This window comes from Myotis yumanensis, unplaced genomic scaffold (assembly GCF_028538775.1).
Source record: "Myotis yumanensis isolate MYYU_CA2020_CCGP unplaced genomic scaffold, mMyoYum1.0.hap1 SCAF_6, whole genome shotgun sequence".
In the NCBI taxonomy this organism is placed as follows: Eukaryota; Metazoa; Chordata; class Mammalia; order Chiroptera; family Vespertilionidae; genus Myotis; species Myotis yumanensis.
Window position 1 is genome coordinate 27644848 of NW_027223757.1, and position 24989 is coordinate 27669836.

Below are 24989 nucleotides of genomic sequence, written 5' to 3' on the forward strand. Positions count from 1 at the left end.
CTACATGAATTTACAAAACTAAAAGCAGAAATTCCCATGAAACTTATTATCATTTAAATATCTCTCTATATAAAATCCTAATATAAATAGACCAAATGGCAGAACAACCGAACAACCGGTCACTATGACATGCGCTGACCACTAGGGGGCGCATGCGAAACATGGTGGGCGTCAGAACATGGAACATAGTGGGCATTGGCCACAGTGGGATGGTGGAGCACATGAGCAGGGGCAGATGAGCCTCCGGTGGTTATTAAAATTCTTTGCTCCAACGCACCATGGTCCCACCCAGCGCTCACACCTGCTGCCACCGCCGGCCCCACTCACACCCGCTGCCGGCGCCAGAGCCGCCACTTGCACCCGTTGCTGGTGGCTGGCACCGGCCCTCATCACTCAGCACTGTCAGCAGGTGTGAGCGGTGGCTACTGGCCCCGATTGCCCCTGAGAGCTTCTTCACTTCCCCCTGCCCCTGAGGGGCGATTGGGGCAGCACCTGCCACTCACACCTGCTGACACTTCTGGCCCCACTTGCACTGCGCTGTCAGCGGATGCAAGCGGGGCCAGTGCAGTCAGCGTATGGGAGCAGCGGTGGCTGGAGTAGGGCTGCCAGCAAACAGGGGACCAGGGGCTGCAGTGGGAGGGGCTGGGCCAGGACGTGAAGGATGGGCCCCGACTTGCCCCTGTGCCCACTGCAGCCTTATGGCCCACAGTTCCTTTCAAGGTACACAAATTTGTGCACTGGGCCTCCAGTTATTCAATAACAATCAAATCTTCCAAGGTTTTTAATGTAAAAGGTAAGTTAAGTGTACATAGAAGGTACAGATGCAGAAAGAATGAATGTAGAGTACTCTTTTACCAAATTTTTTCAGGAGAAAAAAAAGTAGCAGAATCACTTTTGTGGAGGAGAATTGAGGGACAAAGTTCATGGAGAGTATTTATTAGACTGGCATATCAGTATGATTTATGGGCTGAATTGTGTATCCCCCAAAAGTCATTATTTGAAGTCCCAAACACTAGTAATGTCATTTGGAGATAGGGTCTTCAAAGGGGTAAGTAAGGTTACAAGAGGTTTTTATGGTGGGCTCTGAACCTATATAACTGGTATCCTTATAAGTAGAGGAGTTTACAACATAAGAAATGAACAGAGGGAAGACCATTTAAAGACACAGGAGAAGAGGGTCATCGATAAGCCAAGGAAAAGGGCCCTCAGAAGAAACCAACGCTGCTGACACCTTGATTGTGGACTTCTAGACTACAGGACTGAGAGAAAATACACTTCTGTTGTTTAAGCCACCTAGTCTGTATCATTTTGTTATGCAGCCCTAGAAAACTAAGACAGCATATTTTCAAGCTAAGAGAAAAGTATGGAGGGAGCAAGATGAATGAAATGTAGACGTGGAGGTAATTTTTGTAGCAAATACAAAAAGGAGGTAGAGAATTGATGGGTTATGTAGAGTAGCAAGATAGAAATTGACAAAAATGTTTACTAAATTTTATTATAACAGTATTTTAGCAAGTCCAGTTAATAGCCATGCTAATACACAGACTAAACTTCAGATTCTACTTTTAATCTTGAATGTTCAAGCTAATTTCCAACACTACAATTTACTTATTCCTCAGGGAGTTTAGATTCTAGACTCCCTATCACTTACAGGATTCACTGACAGGGGAAGTTACTTTGGCTATGAGGGACCTTTGGTTACTTTCAGATACATTCAGCTCAAATCCATTGCCATGATTTACATAGCTTTGAGTAGGAGATATGATCAATAATAGTGAAATGATATTTTTAAGTTACATATATTTAAAAGAGAAAATAAAAAAAATATATGATAGACAAAACAACAATAGAAATAAGAAGTACTAAGGAAACCAGAGGACAAAAATTTAAATAACTTAAATTCAAAGAGGTATGACAAGTTGTAAATCAACCACCACCACCATCACAACAAACATATACCTAGGGATTTAGCAGAATTTAGAAGAGAGACAGGAAATAATAACTAAATAACAAAACAACATGAAAATTTTCAGAAAGAAAATAAAATAGTTTTGTGTTTTGTTAGAAAAGGGTCAAAGACCATTGAGTATATGAATATTTGGGTCAGTACAGACCATTGCATTGGGCCAGTACTGAATTGACCAGAACCTTCATTCTCAGCAATGGGTTAAACTCCATCTGGATTGACTAACTTGGGGAGATATACGTAGTTACACAAACATGTGTTGGTAAGTCAAATCTCTAGTTTTGAATCATATCATGTGCCATATGAATTATTCAGGATTACTTGGTTATGACTTGAGACACCTTATAATCACTATCTATATATATAAAAAGGCTAATATGCAAAGTGTCCCCTCGAGAGTTCGGCCAGGAGACCAGGAGTTCAATTGCTCGCTATGACATGCGCTGACCAGCAGGGGGTGGCACAGAACATGGTGGGGGACCAGCAGTGGCGGTGGGGTGCCGAGAAAGTGAGGGAAGGAGGAGGCGGGTAGGCGGGGAGGCAGGGAACCTGATTGGCCCTGATTGCTGGTCAGGCCTAGGGACCCTACCTGTGCATGAATTTCGTGCACTGGGCCTCTAGTCTTATTATAAATACTAAATGCAAAACTAAGATATTTTCTTTCTTATTTACTTTCCACACTGCTGATTTATGTTTACTAATCTATTAACTAGACAGATGTGCCATTGGTTTTTGAATAATTACTTTTGCTGAAAAAAATGAATTGTTTATAGAAATGTTTGAAAAATATTTTCTGCCTTTTTAATTAACTGCAATTTGCATCCGTCAGAAATTCCAAGCTTAAAGTTTCCTAACTTCACTTCTGTTTTCCCTCTGTTACTTATGGAATCATGAGCTTGCTGTCTTTTGCAGGTGATGATATTTAGATTTCAGAGTGCACAGGAGGGTATTGTCATTCTCTGCAGGCGGTGAATCTCTAGCTATTGATATGTGTGTGTCGTTTCACAAGACTCTCAGGCACAGCATTGCTACAAAGTAGCAGCAGATTAGGAAGTCCTAAAACCACCTCCCATTCTGATTAATAAAGCAAATAAATCCTTTAAATATGTTTATTTTGCTAAAGCTAACCTGTAGTTAAACATATATATTACATTTTGAAAATCAACAAAACATTTGATTTCAGTAGCACTTGGAATGATGGATTCATATATAGAATATTAAATTAAAGGGGGAAAAAAGCAAGCATCTGAATATAAACATTGAAAAATGGTGCAAAATGAAGAAAACAGGGGTGGGGATACATAAAACAGACACTTGAGAAATTTTTCAAGCATGATTCTTTGTCTTCTTGAACTTCGATTTAAAGGTTGCTTAGCAACAGTGGCAGTAACAGCTGGGACACCCTTGATCTTGTTGTGTAAACTATTAAAAATAGGTGATGGAAAGTGGCACCATGGAAACAATGACTATACTGAAGCAGGTGTCTGTAATGCTGCTTCTCAATTTAATATTGGAGGTGTAAATTACAAAAAATAAAAAATAAAATGACTATATGTTTCATTCTCTTGGACTTTGGAAACAGATATTTTTCTTGCCTTTTTATATTTTTCCTATGATTTCCCAGGCATGTTGTTTCAATATATTGTTGATATGCTAACTGATTATTTGATATTGTACTTTGATTTCTAAATTCAATTCAAAATGAAATTAATTGATCTCTAAATTTATTTTTTAAATGATTTTTATAACCAAGTTCTCATGGAATTTATTTAAACATGAGTCAATACAGAGTGCTATATAATTGTCATTGGGCATGCAGTTTTTCAGGATTCTCATTTACTAGCATTAGTTTTCAAAAGCTGGTTATACTTGTTTATTTTAGATTAATAGGAATCACTCTTGAGTAATCTCTGGATCTTGTTTTATAATTAAATGTTTTTATTAATAATATAAAAATATACTTCGATTATCTATTTCTGACAGGCTCACTCTCATGTTTATAAATCCAGTAGTAAACAATGCCGTTATTCTTACTCTTAAATCACTTTGTGGGTTGCTGCACTTGATGACCTAGAGTAAACATCAATATTGGTCTGGTTAGAGTGGTGGGGGTGCCCTTTCAAGGATGTCACCTAAATCAAGCTTCCCATGCCCTTCCAGTGAATTTGTTTTTCTAGATATTCCATTGAAACACCATTAAGAGAGGAATGAATGTTATGAGATTTTGTATTTAGATGAAATATTTAATAACTGGAATGGTCTAAAAGACCATTTCTACTCTTATTTCATAGATGGGAAACTGAAGGCCAAGGGGGTAACACATTTAATTAATATATATTCAAAATACTCCCAAATGATGACCCCATTTTTATGTAGTTTAACAGTTCTATATAATATCATTTTATTATTTTATTGTTATTTATTAAATACTTCTGCTGGCTACTTTACAATGGTATTTACTTTCTGTAAAGTTTTATTTTATGCCTCAAAAATTGTGCCACATTTAAACATCTTTTTCCTTCCCTCCAGAGCTCAAACTATCACCTTCTGTGATTGATAGTATCTATCACATGTCTTGATACTATTTGTTCAGGAATTCACAATTTAATTTAAGTCTCTATACCAGAATTTCTGTCGTATTCTGGAGTAAAGTTTGTTTGGTTGGTTATTAGTTTTTGGATTTCTGTTTTGTTCTTATGTGCTTTGTATTTGCTTCTTTTTTCCCCTTTTCTAGACAAGAATTCCATAATTTCCTCATCATGTTCTTTTATGCTTAGGGAAAAGGTAAATTTTTATGGGTGAATAAATGCAAAATAAGATGAAAGTGTGGCTGACAAAATACATAAATATTTATTAAATACTTTGTATATACTACCAGGAAAATTTTCAAATGTTGGATATTGAGCAGTGACCAAATCAGACAAGATCTTTGTTTTTATGGAGCATATAACATACTGGATAGAGACGGACAATGAGTAAACACAAATAAAATATCTATTGTGATGGGAAGATAAAGGCAATTAAGACAAAACAGCACCCAGAGGATATGGATTGATGGATCAGGTTTTTTATAAATTGGCCTTACAGTTACAAATTAAATGTAGAGAAGGAAAGAGTCATGAAAATATATAGGTAGAATATTCTAGGAAGTGCAAACTGTATGTACGATTTTTGTCCAGTCTCTTCCCGCATCTCCCATTCCCCTTTCCCCCCCAAGAATAGTCAGTCCATTCCCTTTCTATGTCCCTGATTCATTATAGTCACCAGTTCATTCTGTACATCAGATTATTTATTCACTTGATTCTTAGATTCACTTGTTGATAGATGCATGTTTGTTGTTCACAATTTGTATCTTTACCTTTTTCTTCTTCCTCTTCTTAAAGGATACCTTTCAGCATTTCGTCTAATACTGGTTTAGTGGTGATGAACTCCTTTAGCTTTTCCTTATCTGTGAAGCTCTTTATCTGACCTTCAATTCTGAATGATAGCTTTGCTGGATAAAGTAGTCTTGGTTGTAGGTTCTTGGTATTCAGCACTTTGAATATTTCTTGCCATTCCCTTCTGGCCTGCAAAGTTTCTGTTGAGAAATCAGCTGACAGTCGTATGGGTATTCCCTTGTAGGTAATTGAGTCTCTTTCTCTTGCTGCTTTTAAGATTCTCTCTTTGTCTTTTGCTCTTGGCATTTTAATTATGATGTGTCTTGGTGTGGTCCTCTTTGGATTCCTTCTGTTTGGGGTTCTCTGCGCTTCTTGGACCTGTAAGTCCATTTCTTTCACCAGGTGGGGGAAGTTTTCTGCAGTTATTTCTTCAAATAGGTTTTCAATATCTTGCTGTCTCTCATCTTCTGGCACCCCTATAATTCTGATGTTTGTACGCTTGAAGCTGTCCCAGAGGCTCCTTACACTGTCTTCGTATTTTCGGATTCTTTTTTCCTTTTGCTTTCCCGGTTGGGTGTTTTTTGCTTCTTCGCATTTCAAATCTTTGACTTGATTCTTGCGCTCCTCTGGTCTGCTATTGGGTGTCTGTATAATATTCTTTATTTCAGTCCGTGTATGCTTAATTTCTAGTTGGTTCTTTATCATAGCATCGAGGGTCTCATTAGTTTTCGTGAGTCTCTCATCAAGTTTATTGGCTGCTTCTAGCACATTATTGCAAGCCCTCAAAATTGCGTTTTTTAGCTCCATATCCTCCATTTCTGTCATGTTTTTTTGTCTCCGCATCTTTTATGCTTTCTTGGTGCACCCCCTTGTGGTCTTTGTGCGCAGTCTTGTTCTGTTAAGCCTTGATTGTTGTAGTTAATACTAGAGGGATTTGACCACCAGGCCGACTGGCTGTGAGAATCAGCTGTGTGGAAAACTTCTGTCCTCTGGGGAGGTGCTAATCTAGCCTTTGCCTGAGGCGATCTGGCAAATGGCTCTGTGCAGGGCTTGGGCGGGGCAGGCTCAACAGGGCGCGTGGAGGGAGCAGTTATGGCTGCTCTCAGTCTCGTTCCCAGAGGCTCTGCTTCTCAGAACCCCAGCAACGGCTGCAAATCTCAGAGAGAAGGCTGCCCTCACGTTTCAACTGATGCCAGACAATCCCGCTTCTCCCGTTTGAGTCTGAGTCCCTAGAGACTCGCCCTGATCTGGAGCTCAGAGTCTGAGACTCCCTCCTGATTGAAAATGACAACTGCGCCCTCAGCCCGCTTTGCGCGTGCACCTCTGCACCTTTAAATTTTCCACACTGCGCCTCTTCTGAGCCTCGGTATGCTGTTGTCTTTCCTTCTAGTTGAAGAGTCTGTCCTCGGCCATCCTTCCTGTGGTTCTGGGTGATGTCCGTTCCATCTTTTAGTTGTATTTTTGAAGTGGTTGTTTGCAGCAGCAGTCTCCAGTGTTTACCTATGCCGCCATCTTGGTCTCTCCTCTCTAGTACATCTTCTTACCATCATGGAAATTACTTGTATTAAACAAATATTTCAAGCAAGAGCAATAAGAAAAGCTGATTAAAAAAATAAAAGCCATAAAAAAACTGATGGATTTCACAGAACTTGAGGTGTCAAGATTCCAGAGATAGAAGCATCATAAAGAACTAAGCTGACATTTTACACCTTCCTCTTCTCCAAGCAAATTTGCTGATTCCTCAGTAAATATGCTCCAAAAGGCCAATACCAAGAGCCACAGAGCCAGAATAATTTTGCACATCTCACATGACTAAATAATAAAAATTGAAGTAAGAGCTATCAATAAAAACAGAACACAGAAATATGCTAAGATATCAGGAATGATGATGCTATAATCAAAAGCTAAGAATTAGGATTAAATATGGAAAAGGTTCATGGTAAGATCTACTTTTATTTTACCTTTTCAGATTAAAAATGCTTATAGCTAACAAAAATGTTCTAGTAGACAGGAGAACTAGAATATGGGGTGAGAAAGGATAATTGCAAGAGAAACAATTTTGTGTGAAAGAGTAACCAGATTACATGGAGGATATGGCCTTAGATGGGATCAGAAGCTTTTCAATTTATGTAACAAAAGAGAAGGCAAATTATATGGGTATACTAGTAGATGCAGGAACTGCATAGAGACCAGGTGGGGTATATATAAGATATAATTAATTCAACATCCTTATTTCCCACAGACATTACCCTGTATTCTCTATTGTGCACCAGGAGATTTAAATTTTAATATATGGAACATAATGTGGATCAATACTCACTCCAAGTTTGCTTCAGCCACATATTTTACCAAGCAAATAATAGATAATTATCTATGGAGTGCATATGTAAAAGAGAAAACCCCAACATGTTTGAAAATTATATTCATCCTCACTGAGAAAACTCCCATAAGATTTTTTATGACATTCTGTACCAAATTCTTGTAATGACTTATGTATGTAACTGTTTTTCCCAGGTTAGTTATGTATGCTATTTTTATGACTATGTTTCAGTTGGATTTTATTAACCAAGCAAAAAAAAAAAAAAAAAAAAAAAAAAAAGCTTCAATGAGAGATGTGGCCCTGGATCTAGAATTTCAGAGAATAATTATCTCCTTCCAGCATAGAATCACATCATCTGTTAGCAAAGAATATAAAATAGAAACATATTCAGCTGGACAATAGAGGTTAGTGGAGGTTAAGGGCCTTTCCAAATTATCTGTATATTCCAAACTATCCCCAAGTAGTAGACTCACAGTGCATTCTAATCAACAACAAAACTGTACATAAGAACAAATCAGTTGAGTTGTGTAAGAATCCAACCTCTGTAATATTTCAGTCAAATTCAGAATCAATCTCTGAATTTGGATTTATCCCTGCTATTCCTATTATCAAAGGAGCCAGTATTTTTTGGCCTTGCTTAGAGTCCAACTTAAGTATCATTTCATTATTTGATGAAAAAAATACAAAACTTGGGTTTGTTATTCTTTTTTTTTTTTTAATTGATAATTTAGACAGAGAGGAAGGGAGAGGGAGAGAGATAGAGAAACAGCAATGATGAGAGAGAATCATGGACCAGCTGCCTCCTGCACGCCCCCTACTGGGGATCGAGCCCACAACCCAGGCATGTGCCCTTGACCAGGAATCGAACCCGGGACCCTTCAGTCCACAGACTGACGCTCTATCCACTGAGCCACACCAGCCAGGGCAGGTTTGTTATTTTTTATGGTAAATATTCCAATGTATCTGAAGCAACTCATTCTCTCCATTGTTCTACCATTGCTTATATCCAATATAAACTGGTCTATGGAAGCAGCTACTTTTTCCAGAGAACTTCTATCAGTAGGAATACAGTCTTATCATATTAGAAATCAAGACTAGATATTTTACTACTGCCCATCATGGCTATTACATTACCATTCAGTGAATGTTTTTGTTTTATTATTTCCTTACTAGTGGCCCAGTGCATGAAATTCGCGCACAGGGTTGGGGGGGTTGGCGGAGAGGAGAGGGTTCCCTCAGCCCAGCCTGAACCCTCTCCAATCGGGAACCCCTTGGGGGATGTCTGACCGCCAGTTTAGGCCCAATCCTACAGGGATCGCAATCTGGGACTGCTGGCTTCTAACCACTCACTTAATCGCCCCTAACTGCCTTTGCCTGCCTGCCTGATTGCCCCTAACCTCTCTGCCTGCCTGCCTGATTGCCCCTAGCTGCTTCTGCCTGCCTGCCTGATCGATCCCTAACTGCCCTCCCCTGCCAGCCTGATCTTGCCCCCAACTACCTCTGCCTGCCTGATCACCCCTAACTGCCCTCTCTTGCCGTCCTGATCTCACCCCCAATTTCCACCCCCTGCCGGCCTGATTGCCCCAAACTGCCACTGCCTGCCTCATTGCCCCTAACTGCCCCCGCCCACGGCCTGATCTCTCCCCCAATGGCCCTCCCCTGCCAGCCTGATCTCGCCCCCAACTACCCTCCCCTGCTGCTCCGATTTCCCCCAACTGTCCTCCCCTGCCAGCCTGATCGCCCCTAACTGCCTCTGCCTTGGCCCCCACCACCATGGCTTTGTCTGGAAGGAAGTCAGATGTCTGGAAGATGGCCAATTGACCTGGTCTAATTAGCATATTACTCTTTTATTAGTATAGATAGATTATATAGGATAGGATTGCTTAAATTGGGGGGGGGGGGCCTTTTTCAGCAGTAGAGGTGTTCTTGGCAGACAAAAACACATAATCCCTATATCTGGACTGATAGCCAGCCATATGCACTATACTGCCAAAGCGGTCATTAAAAAATTGAACCATTTTCTTAAACTTACACCAAACAGCTGTTGCTATTAAAACCCCTCCTCAGCCCCCACCTTAGGTTCTGCCTTCATAGTTCACCCAGATTAGGTTCTGATTGGTCGGTTTCTATGCCAGTCAGTGTCAAAAGCCCCGCCTCCTAGGCAGCCATTGGCTCCTCACACTTCACCCAGATTAGGTTGTGATTGGTCGGTTTCTATGCCAGTCAGCGTCAAAAGCTCCTCCTCCTAGGAAGCAATTGGCTCCTGGCACTTCACCCAGATTTGATTGTGATTGGTCAGTTTCTATTCCAGTCAGCATCTCTGGGCCTATCTCTGTGTCTGATCAAAGAGGTGAGGCTTATCAGCAGCCCCTCGGAGGCGGAGAGAAACAGAGGTGCGGCTGCTGGTGAAACCCGGAGACAAAGAGAGAGGAAACGGCTGATCAATAGCTGCCACTGAGGCTGCAGATCAGACCCTGCCTCTCTCTCTGCAGGCCTCTCTCAGGCCTAATCCACAGACCCCTCATCAGTAAGTGCTGGGTCGCCAGGGCAACCCAGCACTGACTTCCGGTGTTAGGTCAAGCCTTTGGTCTTACAGACCCTGGCTCTTTAAATATAGAAATGCCCCTTCTAGGTCTGATGAAGGATTCCAAAACCACACCTTTCACTCAGGAACAATTGTCTGCAACCCACTCTGAAGTACTGTATTCTGTATTACTTTAATTAATTACTTCAACAACTGAGTTAAATAAGGGGGAAATTTGAGTGATAAGGACTTTTGGGAAAGTGGTTGGTTTGATCCTAAAATCAAAGAAAGAACTAGAACAAAAATAGATCTAGAGAAAGAGAAGCATCATCGATCAGATGGTCAAACCTCAGAGGGAAGGTAGGGGAGGGTGGGGGGAATGGGGGAGAGATCAACCAAAGGACTTGTATGCATGCATATAAGCATAACCAATGGACACAGACAACAGGGGGGTAAGGGTATGAGTGAGGGGCAGGGGTTGGGGGGCAATGGTGGGGTAAGGACACATATGTAATACCTTAATCAATAAAGAAAGAAAAAAAAGACCTAAAGAAACAATCCTTGAAAAGAGCAAGGGAAAGGGAAGACCTGGAAATCTCAGCAACAAGAGTTCAATGTTTGCTTCCCTTTCAGAATGTTGTGAAGTAACTAACTTAACTCTAAAGGCTTTCACTCTGTGTGCTGTCCTACAATTTTCAAATTTCTGAAATACAAACTATAGTTGAATCAGTCATATGTTTGTGTTTATGACCAGCAAGAAGAGATTTTTAGCAGATATAGGACAGCCAGGGTGGTGAGTGGGGTGGCTTGTGGTGAGATATGCAAAGTATATGATATATTAAATATATTTTACATGTATAACATACATTTATATATTACTATATGTTATATATTAAATATATATATTTCATATGTTGTATTATATATATGTATATATATATAATATATTGTATTGCAAAGACTATGTGAATGTCCTCAACCACTGTTATCATGTCACAGGAAGTCCCAGCTGCTATGGTATGCTGCCTCCAGAGCAACCTGTCTATAACTGGAAAACAGCAATAAACCGTCCTGTGGACCTCTGTCTTGAAGGGAATATTCATCAGTCTTTGCAGAACATCCCTGAAAACCAGATGGTACAATTTCCTGTTCTCCAGCAAAAGGGAGGAAAAGGCAGGAAGAAGCTCCGACTGTTCGAATACCTTCATGAATCTCTGTGTAATCCTGAGATGGCATCTTGTATTCAATGGATAGATAAAACCAAAGGCATCTTTCAGTTTGTATCAAAAAACAAAGAAAAACTTGCCCAACTTTGGGGCAAAAGGAAAGGCAACCGGAAGACCATGACTTACCAGAAAATGGCCAGAGCACTGAGGAATTATGGAAGAACTGGGGAAATCACCAAAATCCGGAGAAAACTAACTTACCAATTCAATGAGGCCATTCTCCAAAGACTCTCTCCATCTTATTTCTACTCACAGTATGTTCAACCTGGTCAAGGATATCTAAGTTTAAATAGCTGGAATGCAAATTGTAACTATACATATGCCAATTGCTGTGAGCAGAGTTACCATACTTGCTAAATATAATCTTACATGTTATGATTTCCTAACATCAGAAATCCCCGAACCCACAATACAATGTATAACTAATAAATTATAGAATTGTATACTATATAATTTTATTAACCTGTCACAGTTACAGGTTACAAACAGCAATTGGTTATTGCTGTTGTATTATATATATATACATATATACTTGTAGCCCAGTGCACAAAATTCATGCACATTGAAAGGGAATTAATTAGAGGAATGTAATTTGGACTCACTATCTAATATCATAATATGTGAGCGTGAGGCAGTCCGTGTTTCTGAAATTCAATGACATGAATTTTAGCTATTACTTTGCCAAATAAATGGAATTTACAGATATAATTTAAAGGAGCATTCAGCTTCATATCAAAAACTCTGGCTACCAAGTCAGGTCTGTTTTCAACTTTTTGCCAGCATTGTAAATTGTTTGCAATATCTGCTCATTTGGGGTTGCACGTCATGGTTATGAATAAATCGGGCTTGCCATACCTCGTTACAATTGCCACAGCATCCTGATATTGCTGCTGCATATTTCTGGGACTACCCTCAAAAGATGATGGAAGTGTTATCATCTTACCAATCCGCACATTGTCCTTTTCAGATCTAGATTTGAGATTATCCATCAAACCACTATATTTTCCAACTCTCAACTTAGATTGGTTTGCTGTGATGAAATTTATCCGATTGGCCTCCATTTTAAATATGCCATCTTTGTCAGATAATTTACATAGTCACTCGTATTGGCTGGTGGGTGTGGCTGGTGGGCGTGACCAGTGGGTGTGACCAATGGGCATGGCTTGAGCGTAGCGAAGGAATGGTTAATTTACATGTTTCTCTCTTATTATATAGGATAATATAATAGCTACCATTCTGAAAAATTTAGAGCATTCTATCATTCTTTTGTCTTTTGTCTTTCTTCAATTCACTTTCAGGTCCTATGATATACATTTTAATTATACCACCTAAATAGTTTTCAATTACATTGCCTCTTTCTATAGTCTTGTCATCCTTTTTCTATTATTTCATCTTCTAGTCCAATTTCCATTGGCTTTTTTGCACAAGTCTAAAACTCTACTTATGACATTCTAGTTTTCAAAACAAAAAAAAAGTTAAAATAAATCAAGCAAACCTGTCTTGACATTGCCCATGGTGCTTTTCCAAAAAAAAAAAAAAAATGGGATGTGGGAAAAGAGGCAATTCTTAGCTGAAAGTAAAGAAAAGCAGAGGTAGAGAAATGTGGAAGTATGAGGTTCATTTCAAGGATTGTTAATATTAAATTACCATTATTCTAACTAAAATTGTGATGTACAAAAGGTGGACAGGTACACATAATCATAGAGGATAGTGCCTTCTAAAATTTCATAAGAAAAGCCACATGGTAACTTAGCCATTTGAAAAATGTATTTCAATTTTAAATATGTAATATTTATTAGTCACATTAATTTTGAATTATAAAAATATAGAGTTCCATTTTTGTAATCCCAAGATCACACAGCAACTGAGATTCAACCTTATTTACTATTATTCACTTCACTCTCTTAAACTGCCATTATATTAGCTTTCAAAGAATGTTCCAAGCAAATAAAAGCATAAAAAAGAATAATATAGTTAATTTCACTAAATAATAAGGGCTTTTTTTTTGTCAGCTGAAAGCAGAATGAAGTGTTATTCCTCCTGGTGTTTCTCAACCAGACTCTTTTGCATGATAAAGCAATTTTACTCTCATTGGCCTATTGTAGCATTGAAGTTCATTTCCCATCTATCTACATTCCAAATGTGCACCATAGTGGTTTACTTTTCTATCCATCTGCTGCAGCAATCCCTTCCTATCTATGCTAATGATAGAAGGATATAAAAAAAGGGCCATGTGGTTGTTTTAGTTTAGTTTTGTTTTGCAATGCAGAGGTACTTGGAGCAGCAGGTCAACAAATTCTGGCAACTACATCTTTTTGACACAGGAGACCTTTGTGGAATGAATCAAAGTTTAATCCTATGCATAAATGGTAGTATTTAATAATCATTCCATTTATGAAAGCTTTATTGTGAATTTATAAACGTAAGGACAACACTCTCTTGCTAGTCCACAAATCACCATCAGAAGCGAGGCAAACTTGAATAAACTGAGCTGGACTACATAGCCTGCTTGGCAGTAGTTAGCATTTAAATATAGATGGGAGAAGCAAGAACTGGGAGAAGTCCTGAAGCAATCAAATGACAACACCCACAAATAAAGGGAAAAATGTTAAAACAATAAACAAAAGAGAAACAATTACTTGCTCGTTACAAACATGTCATATTGCATTCTTTATTTTGATTGTGGAAAATTAGCCATTGACTACCAGGAACAATTGATTTTCCCTCACAGCTGTTTTCTAATTACATCTGAACACTGAAAATTCTAGTGCAGCCATTCAGCTATACAAAGAGAATTTTCTTTTATTATTGTTGCTGTTGCTGCAAGCTCTGCCTAGCAGCATGACTATAGTTAGACGTTCTGTACTGTACGTCTGTGGTGTTTGTATTATAAGCCATGCTTTTCAGGGATACTATAAAAACTCAAATATTTTAAATTACATAGGCTGGACTGGGTGTACAAGCTGTTTGCCCAGATGCTATTACGTAGATTTCTCTTTCTTTTACCACTACCATCAAAACAAGGAAAAAAAAGAATAAAGATAGCTTAAATCAGTACATCCGTTTCTTAGTCACTGCATAGTCTGTCAATTGGATCTATTTTTGTCATTGTGGCTTCTGATGAGTGTTTTGGCACAGTCTTGCTGGGAGGGTGGAGGGTGATGGGCAATTTCCTGTCAGTTGATCCTGTGGGTAAATTCTAAGCAAAGAACATGGAGATTATGAACAGGCAGGATTCCAAGGTTTCAGAGAAGCAATTGAAATTTTGGTTGCTTACGCTAAGCTCTTCAGAATTTCCCCAAAAAATGATTTCAGTCTTAAATGAGGCCAGAAATGTGAAATGTGCCCTTGAGAGTTTTCTAGGACTTGTGGTTAGTCAATTCTGGAAAAAGAGTTAAGCTACTTCCTTCAGAGTTTAGGATCTGTAATTAATCCTTGCCGTAATTTAAACGGATCAGTAATGTTAACAATTCTATAAGAATAAAGTGAAATCTTCAAGTAAGATTTTTTTCCAATGACATAAATATGAAAAATTATTTATTTCAGCAGGAACTGGTCTCTTTGTTGTCATTTATTAAATATTTGCCCTCCAATTTAAAGGTAACCTTAACCACAAACCTGTTCACTGGATGGCAATTCATTTCTAGTCTTGAATGAGAGCATTAACTTCTGTAGCTCAAGAGATGTAGTGTAACTTTACATTTGCAATTATTATATTTGGAAGGCTTAAAAAACCCTCCATGGTGCATCTTATTTTAATATTTCTTATGCCAAGATTATGACTAAAGTAATATTTTAAACTTTTTCTTTCAACTTTATTTGTGACTTTTAGAATATAAAGTGTAAGAGGAATTAAAACAATAAAAAAAGTAAATTATCAGGGAAAAAACTTAGCCAGATAGTAAAGTGGAAAAAAACACCAGATTTTACTCAGGAACTATTACAATAGGGGGAAAGAAAGCTCAGTATAGAACTGGGCTTGACTCCAAATACAACATGGACAAATAGGGATTTATATTCAAGGAGCCAGTTGATGGGGTCGATGGATGGAAAATTACTGAGAGGAAACATCAGGGGTAGTAAGTAAGGTATTTGGCTTAATAGACTTAATCTGATCTTGCTGGAGGCAGTCCAGGGTGATCAGATATCACTTGGGTGATAGTGGGAAACAAAGATTTGAACAGATATTGAAGGTGGGGGATTCTCACTAAACTGACTTACCAGGATTCTTGCTAAATCTGGACTCAAGTAAATGCTGAAGGATAGGGCCTAGTCAGACATACTTGGAGGAGCCAGTCTAGACTACAGCCTAAAAGAATATCTTTGTTAAAATGTATCGACATTACATTAATTTTATTTCATTACATATTTTCTCATTTTTGATATTACAAAAGAGAAAAAAAAACATTAGCATTGAGTTTTTGAAACGATGATGGAAAAACAATGAGAGCTTTGGATATGATGTAGGTACATAGTTGATTTAATAGAAACAATTTTATTTTAATTCTAGGATTTTTCTCAGGTAACCATATACTTCACTATTCAAGCAGAAGCATTTACTAGTAGCATAAAAGAATGGCAAATATTCACTACTGAATAGTCAGGGTTCAGTCATTAAAATTGAAGGCACTATAAATATTTCACATCAAAAAGGGTTTAATACACAGAACTAGACTAATACGACTGTGAGGAGGTAGGGGAATGAAAGTCAGAAAGGCTGCTTTTAAGAAATTATTAAGTGAAAGAATCTCAGGAAGCCAATCATGACTTCAGTTGCCTACCACATCTCAGAGGATAACTATCAGCAGGTTTCTCAAAAAATCTGCGGACAAAAAACCCACATCTGCTATCTGCCAAAACCTATGCTTTTACCTTCGGCTACCACCTGAGAACAATGGCTTCTACTAACACAATCTCAGGAGATTGCCTCTCACCAGCTGAATATAACTGAACCCAATGGCAGGGAATATCAGGATATGTAGTTTCCAGTCTTTATGCCTCTGTGGAATAGGAAATAACTTACAAAGTTAGATATGAAAATATAACAATAATATTTGGAAAATACAATAAGAAGATATATTTGAATACAATAGGAGTCCAATCTCTCAAAGTAATAAAGTGATAGCAATAATGATTATCACATACACCTGTTCAATGTGATAATCATTGAATTTCTCTCTTTCATATAATATTTTTCCCCTGGACTTAATCTATAAATTACTCAACAATAGCAGCACAATAAATGCTAAAGAAGAGAGACAGAGAATAAAATTATATGATTGATATATCTCTTCTTCTTTCTTTTACCAAAACAACAAATAAACAACTTCAATTGTGAAAGGGTGATATGTCTGATATGACATAAAATGAGAAAGAGGTTAGATATTATGCTAACACTCTTTATGAGGAAATTATAGAAAGAATATCTATTAATTGACAGGTAATATCCATTTGACAATGTTTTCTTGGGGCACTTACGTTGTTTTCATTTTAGGTTACCACAAAGATGAACTATATGATAGGAGGAAGTAAAAATTATGTATGTTGAACATTTTCCAGATGGCTGAACTAGGTCTAGTGTGTGGATATTATTATAAGAACCTACATTATGGGTCAACATTAGGAAGACTTTCTAAATATTGAAGTAAATATAATTCACTGCTTCCCATGCCTAGAAATAGAATATGATTTTGCCACTTTACCAACAACAGAGAGATAATTCTTCCTTGGTTGTTTAGTGGGTAATCTTAAAGCTTTCTTCTAAATCTTATATTCTAAATATGATTATACTTTTAAGAAATTTAGTCTTTAATAAAGCAAAGATGGCTTCTAAGATTAATAACAATTTATTTGGCTCAGCCGGTGTTGCTAAGTGGTTAAGTATCAACCCATGAACCAAGAGGTCACCGGTTCAATTCCCTGTCAGGGGCACAATTCCTAGTAGCGGGTGTACAAGAGGCAGCGGATTGCTGTTTCTCTCTCAATGATGTTTCTATCTCTCTATTCCTCTCCCTTCCTCTCTCTAAAATCAATAAAAACATTTTTTAAAAATAATTTATTTGCATATACTTTTAAAAGCCTTTTAGTATTTAATAAGTGATGGGTTCCTTGTAACTTATTCTAATAACAAATCCTGAAAATAGAATTATGTTATGGACTAAATGTTTGTGTCCCCATAAAATTCATATGTTGAACCTCTAACACCCAGTGTGACTGTATTTGGAGATGGGGCCTCTAGGAAGAAATTAAGTATAACAAAAGTTACAAGAATTAGTATGTTTATAGGAAGAGAAATCTAAGAGCCCATTGCCCCCTCCCTTTCCATTTCTTTCTTTCTCTCTCTCTCTCTTTCTGCCTTGCCCCCTCCCCCAGACCAGTATGCACAAAGGAAAGATCCTGCTAGCACCAGGCATAAAGGTGCTCTCTACAACACAAAGGGAGAGCTCTTCTTGACAACCTTGCTGGTACCTTAACCTTGAACTTCCAAACTCCAGAACTACAAGAAAATAAATTTTGTTTGTTTAAGCTACCCAGTCTATGGTATTTTGTTATGGCAGCCCGAGTGACTAACACAGATTATAATAAAATTGAATTGTTGATCCACTAAATCAAAGACAAAATTTACTTTCCACTTGGTTTGTTGGAATTTTCTGGGAATGGACATTATGATGGTCACTCACTCATAACTCAACATCTGTATTTATTTCCAACTATGCATTTAATCCCATTACTTGGTAGTTGTTTGAATGTATACTCTATACTTACACCTAATTATGATACTTTATGTACTGGCCCTATATAAGGAGATATCACAATTTGATTAAAGAATAAATTTCACCAATTTAAAGAATATTAGACTCATGCAAAGTCTCAATTATTTTACATAAAAATAAACTCTTGATTAGTTTTGCTAAGATAGCATGAACAGCCTCAATTTTGCTAATTTTCACTATTGCAAACCATGCTGCAATGAACATTCTTATAATCTCTTCAGCTTGAGTGCCCCTCCCAAATCCAAATAGACCATTTATTTTGGAGGAGATCCCAGGCACCCCAAATCAGGAAATAGGAAATGAAATCAGGAAAGAGAGAATGGTCAATAAAGTAGGTCTTAACAAGTTAAAGACCACAGTGAGCACCTGGATTGCAATCCCACTGGAGATGGTATGAAACATTCCTAAGGATTATTCTACCAGAGTACAAGAACATTGGAGCATTTACCCACTGCCTTCCCATCCCCTGTGCTGAGAGTCCCCCTCAGCAGTGCTAACACAGGCACTTCCTGATTGCTCCCATGTTTCCAGAGAAAGAACTCAATAAGAGAAAGGGGACCCAGGCATATGTGGTTAGAGTCTGGCTGCAGGTCAGTAGCTGTTTACAGAAGTAGGTGAACTCAGGTAAGTCAAAGGAACACAACCCAAGTGTGAACAGCATATGCTAAATTCTGACGCACAACAGGTAAGCGTTTCTCTGGGGTACATATGAGGTAATGCTTCCCTTGAATTGTCTTACAGCTGCATCTTCAGTGTCACCAGATACTGCCAAATTGCTCCTCAGATTGGCGCTGCCCAAAAATAATTCTTCAAGAAATATGTAAGTTCCAATGACTTGACCTTTATACCACCATTTATTATTGTGAGGATGTTAAATTTCTTGCCAATTTGTTGCTGTGATTTAGTATCTCACTGTATGTTATTTGAAAATGCCTTTCTAGTAATTCATTTTTATCATATCTAAATATGGTTCTAATAATTGGTTTGTTTCTTTAGATTGTGAATTTTATAGACTTTTAGGCTTTTTAAATACTACATTCATTTTTTTTAAATGACAGCTGAAAATGTTAGATAGGATAGCAAATAGAGGTAAATAGATTTATTGCAAGCTTTTCTTTCAGGCTTTTAGGCCTATCTCTCGGGGGTATGCTTTCACTTACACAGAAGTTAGTCATGGTTGGAAGTTTTCTGGGTTTTGAACATTCTTTCTTGATTTTGGGATTTGTCTTTGTGCTGCTACTCAGGAGACCATCTTACCACTACCCCAGCTGTATTCCAATATTATATGTATAACACACTTGTGTTGGTTGTACCTTTTCAGGAGAGAGAGAGAAAAAATATGTGAGTTCCCTGATGTTCTGAAAATCAGTCCCAGGGATATGGCATTCAGAAATGTCCCTGCTTCTTCTCCAGAAATGTTGCCTTAGTAGGTATGCCATTCCCTCCCACAGTGTGGGAGGTTTGTTTTATATCCTGTTCCCCAATCCCCACTTGCAGGGGGTTCCCACCAGTGCCCTAGGTTAACCCTGAAGATTAACTATTTTGTTCCATAGAAAAGATGGAGCAATATATTCCTGGTCAAGTTTGACAGTGACTACTAGCCATGAGGGAAACTTTCTCATGGTCCTATCAAATAGTCCTTTGAGCTCCTCCTGGTATTCCTGAAGGAAAATTTTGCAACTGGTTGTATATTTCCCTATATCTATGGCTCTCATTGGGCCTTTACCAGTGTATTAAATATGTCCAGCTGGATCTTCCTACTGGCTTATGAGATGGTAGCAGGTGGTGTCTGTGTCAAATATGCAAATACTCAAGTTCTGTTTCTCCATTTAGATATCTGTCTCTCGATTTCAGGTTTGTTGTTTATCCTGTAATCTCGTTCTCTTACACTTTCAAGAAAAGTAATCAATTTGCAATTTGTCCTTCCACTTTATTGTTTTAAGTATAGGAGCTACCCTCTTTTCATCTCTCTATACATCGGAGCTGAAACTGGAACCAAGATCATTATTTAAGGTTAAAATTTTCTAAGAGATTATATAGGGTCCAATAATATGATTTACCAATGAGAAAACTTAGACTCTAGAGTTTGTACTAAAACAATATAGCTATCTATTGGAAACCAAGGACAGAATCTAAGATTTCTGAATGCCAATCTAATACAATCCATATCAGACAAGATTGTACACCATTTTCCTTTTATCCTTTCTGTTATTGATGTTGTTTTGTAAAATAAATAAATGTGGACATCCCTGAGGCAAGCCTTTAACTTTGTACTTATAACATATGCACAAGTGACTTTTGAGGAGCATGTAGAATTTTAGTGGGAGAGCTGACAGAGCACCTAAGTTCAATATTAGTGATTCTGTGTCACTGTATTTCCTTGGTGTGAAAAATGCATAGGCAGCATATATTTTAATGACTTTTATAACAGGTTATTTCTGACTAAACTAAGCAGTATGACTAAACTTTAAGAACCTAGAAAATTATACTTAATACAAAAGTATTCACAGTGAATCACAACAGTCATTATACTTAGATTTTTATATTTTGCATCTTCATTGATGGAAATACAAAGGAGTAAAACATTTGAGCTTACATGATTATATTTCTAGTTATTAAAATCTGCTAAAACCTAATTTATCTTCCTCTATATTCAGTTAAAAAAGTCCTCAAACTTATTCTAAAAACTTTCACATAATAATTACAGATCTAGTTTAGTTTAAGAGAAAGATATAGAAAGCAATGGCTGAAAAATTACAGGGGAATCCAAACACAAATAGAGTTTTTACAAGTTACAAATAACCAGTAGACTTAAAAATGTATGTAATATCTTCAAATCAGCAGAAGATAATTTTCTCTATTCTTAAAGTGAGATAAAGTAAGTTCATTGAATATAAAATATGACATAAATCTTAATATAGTCATGACCATTAAAAATGTATATCAATTAAATTTAATGATTCAAAAATGAGGGATCTCCTACAGTTATTGGCCAGGACACCTACATACAACTTCTCCAAGTGGCCATAACTTCTCAACATATATTGCACAGTTGCTCAGGGCTATAAAAGCAAGTGGTGCAAGATAATCAGATGTAAGTCATATTGACTTTTATGACCTAACCGTAGATATAGTATAGTCTTATTATTGCTATTTTACTAACAAGCCTGCCCAGAGTAAAAGAAGAGAATATAGACCCCAACCCTCAATGGGAGAAGCGTCAAAAACACATCATAAGAAGAGCTTGTGGTATAGTAGATGTCATTATAACCATCTTTGTAAAATACAATCTGCTAGTCTGTTTCCTAACTAAAGTAATCCACTTCTCTCTCATACAAAATATAGCAAATACTGCCCCTAAGTCCTTAGCCTTATCCTATAACAACATCAATTAATCAAAGTCCAGGATCTCCTCATGTAAATCTGGTTCAGCTATAATGAGGCTCCTCAGGTCCCATACCTTGCATACAATTTCTCTCAAACTGATGACTTTAAACTAAAGAAACAGGTTATATGTTCCCACACAGGCAGGACACAATGATGGGACAGGCATAGAATAGCTGATATAGACACTCTCATTCAAAAACAAGACCCACAACAGTTACTGATCCATATAATTTTCAGAATCCTGCCAGGCAGATGTGGCCAGTTCACCGTTTGGGCTAAATTCCTCTGCCTAGGAGTTCTCTATGGCTCCAGGCTGCATACTCTGAGTTCTTGTCCTCAGAGGCAACCTCCTTTTTCCATTATATAATAAAAATGTTTATCTTCATTTATATACTTATTATCTATAATTTTAGTATTGTCTTAATTAGAGGAACGTCTGAGTGCCTTTGCTTTTGCCCAGTTTACTGTACCAAACGAGTCAGCATAGGGAAAGACATATTATTCAGCACACGGACATGAAGTTTGCTTCTTGTTGTTTCTTTAGGCTACAGTAGGAATTAAAATTTTGATTTTAGTTTTTGATATAATCAGTACATTACAGCCCCCATGAAATGTCTTGTATCAGTAAGTGGAAATTACCTTAATTATTATACTGAAGTGGAAATAAATATGCCAATTAACTGATCTTTGATTATCAAAGGTTGTCAGTAAATTGCATAATATTGAGAGATATTTCATTTCATTTCATGACTTGATTTTAAAACGAAGTCAACCTTAACCAGTTAAGCTTAGAAATTCACTTAAATTGATAACAAAATAAAGGATTCCCACAAAGGGAACAAAAGATCACACAAGCTGGATTATTTTCACACAAAATTATATTGTATATTAACTATTTATAGAAGAAAGTTATTATCGGATTAAACTCAGTTTTTTCTATTCTTAAATAATATAGTATCTTTGCTAAAAAAAACACACAAACCACTTGCAATTCTCCTAATTTGGCCACATAAACATAAATGGTGCTTTTGCTTGCTTGGTATTAGAAAACATAAGTATGAAACTTAATGCCACATTTAAAGGGCCACTAACCATCGATTAAACTCTGGATAAATTCAAACCCATCATGTAATTTTAAACAGATACCTCTTTTTATAAAGTTAAGCTGCTCAATGTGTGTAGATTGGATAATGTTCCTCACAGGCAGAAAAATTGATATATAAGATAAACAATGAAATCCTGCTATGGGAAAATACTTTTTTACTTGCTGATATAAGATGATTAACCGAGAAATCATAACTCATTGCTCTATTTGTTTTGAAATATTGGCTGAACAATTCAAACATGAACCATATGAAATGCCATACATAATAAACAAACGATGTTTTTATTAAGTTCTAGAGAGAGGAATCCAGTTGAGGTGGATTTATACTGACAACTTAGCCATTCCCAAACGACTTTTCCCAGAATTTTCTTCCCTTTGTGATTCTGGGTTAGGGTGTAGGCACAACTGAAATTTTTGTAAGTTTGAAGATGCTAAAGAAGCATGAACCACTTCATTCTGAAGGTCCTTCTGATGCTCTGGGCTCACTAGAGCTAACACAGTTGCCAATACATTGACTCAAATTATTGGGTCAGCAGCTACCTGGATCACAACAACCCTTTTATTTCAGCTCCTTAAGTTATCAGTCAAGCATATGTATAGCCCTGTGGTCATGAGCGCCAGTAACTTTCTCTAAGGAACAAGCATTTTTGAGGTTAGAGGCTTCATTTTTCCCTCTGGGTTCCAATTTGTTCTTGCTTTCCTCCATCCTCAGGTCAAGCTTTATCCTGCTTGTCAGCTGTTCAGACCTACAGCAATTTTAAGGTCACCAGCAGACACATTCTTCCCCAGAATTCTTCAACAGCTCCCACAATTATGTAATTCCATCACTATATCAAGTCCCACATTTCATATTACTCATACTAGTATATTTCTCTGGTTACACCCTAACCAATATATCACTTAAACCAGTAAAATCAGGTTTAGAATAACTTGCATAAGTTCAGGGCTCACTTAGTGTGTTTTGATAGCGTTAGCACATGTTTCCCTCCCCAAATATCTTTTTTGCAACATTAAGCAGAAATTCAAGTAATATTTACTATATGAGGACATAAATGAGTGGAAAATTCCATCATTCAAGCATCTTGAACTATATATTACTTAGGAGTGAAGTATCACTCTCTAATTTTATTTGATCATATAAACTATGAAATTATATATAAGAAAATGTAGCAAAATGTTTTATGATTATAAAAAAGCTAATAATTCCATCCATTAACCATTCACATTGTATGCAGAAGCTGTAAGACTTAGGGTGACTGTATAGATAAATAAATAATGGCCCTGAATCCTCCGTGTAAGCTGACCATAAACTAGCATTGTTGACAGTAACATGAGAATGTCTCTTCCTTGCAAACTTAAAGAGTATGAATAATGCAGTATCTCAAATGAGGAGACATTTAAACTGGGTCCTGAATAACAGAAGATGTTTTCCAGTACACAGGAACAAGGAAGGGATGGAGAGACAGAAGTAATATTAAAGAACAGGGACATAAAAGACCACACAATATCTAAGGAATTGTGACGTTTGATTTTATGAGGGCTATGCAGATTGTGCTTTAGACAGATTAATTCTAAAGTCAATGTGGAAAATAAATAAAAGTGAGAATTTGAGAATGAATCAATGGTTCACAAGCTTACATATTAATAGTTCAGCAAGAAGGCATTTTATAGCATGAGCTTGAGGTTCCTACAGGATACTGAGACAAAGCTATCTAGTAAGCTGATTTACATCTAGGTTTGAAAATCAGTTGAGAGGTGGGCGCCACTGATTAAAACTGATCAATCTCTAGCATTTTGGGAATAAAAGATATGAATTGCTTGTTAAAATGGATTTGGGGAAAGGGTCTCATTTTCAATTAAATTTTTAAGCTTGAAATGATTTACGTTGTTTAATTAAATCTCCAAATAAAGTTCATATAAAAATGTAAAATTATCGGAATAACTAGCTCCTTTAACAGTGAAAGCATAATATTTTCCCTGAAATTGTATCTTTAGATAACCCTGGGGTCTCAGACTGCTTTCAGTTCTCTAAGATTAAGTTCTTAATGTCTCATAGATTTCTACTAAGATTATAACTATTCTACTCTCCATGCTAGTGAAGGAAAAATAGAGTCAAATTCCTTGGGGAAGTGATCTAATCATAGCTGAAATGTGGCATCTGAGAATCCATTTCTCATAGACCAATATAGGCTCAATACACACAAGTTATTACTTCACTGTAAAGATATTTTCATGGGAGAATCAGAGTAATTTTAATTTTAATACTAGTACTGTGCCCTCCTTTGAAACATACTTTCAAATATTCCTTTCA

General features: G+C 37.1%; 1 pseudogene; it reads left to right on the top strand.

Moving 5' to 3' along the window:
* The first annotated feature begins 278 nt into the window (after window positions 1-278).
* LOC139012831 (transcription factor Spi-C pseudogene) lies at window positions 279-11877 on the top strand (annotated as a pseudogene).
* Window positions 11878-24989: the final 13112 nt, after the last annotated feature.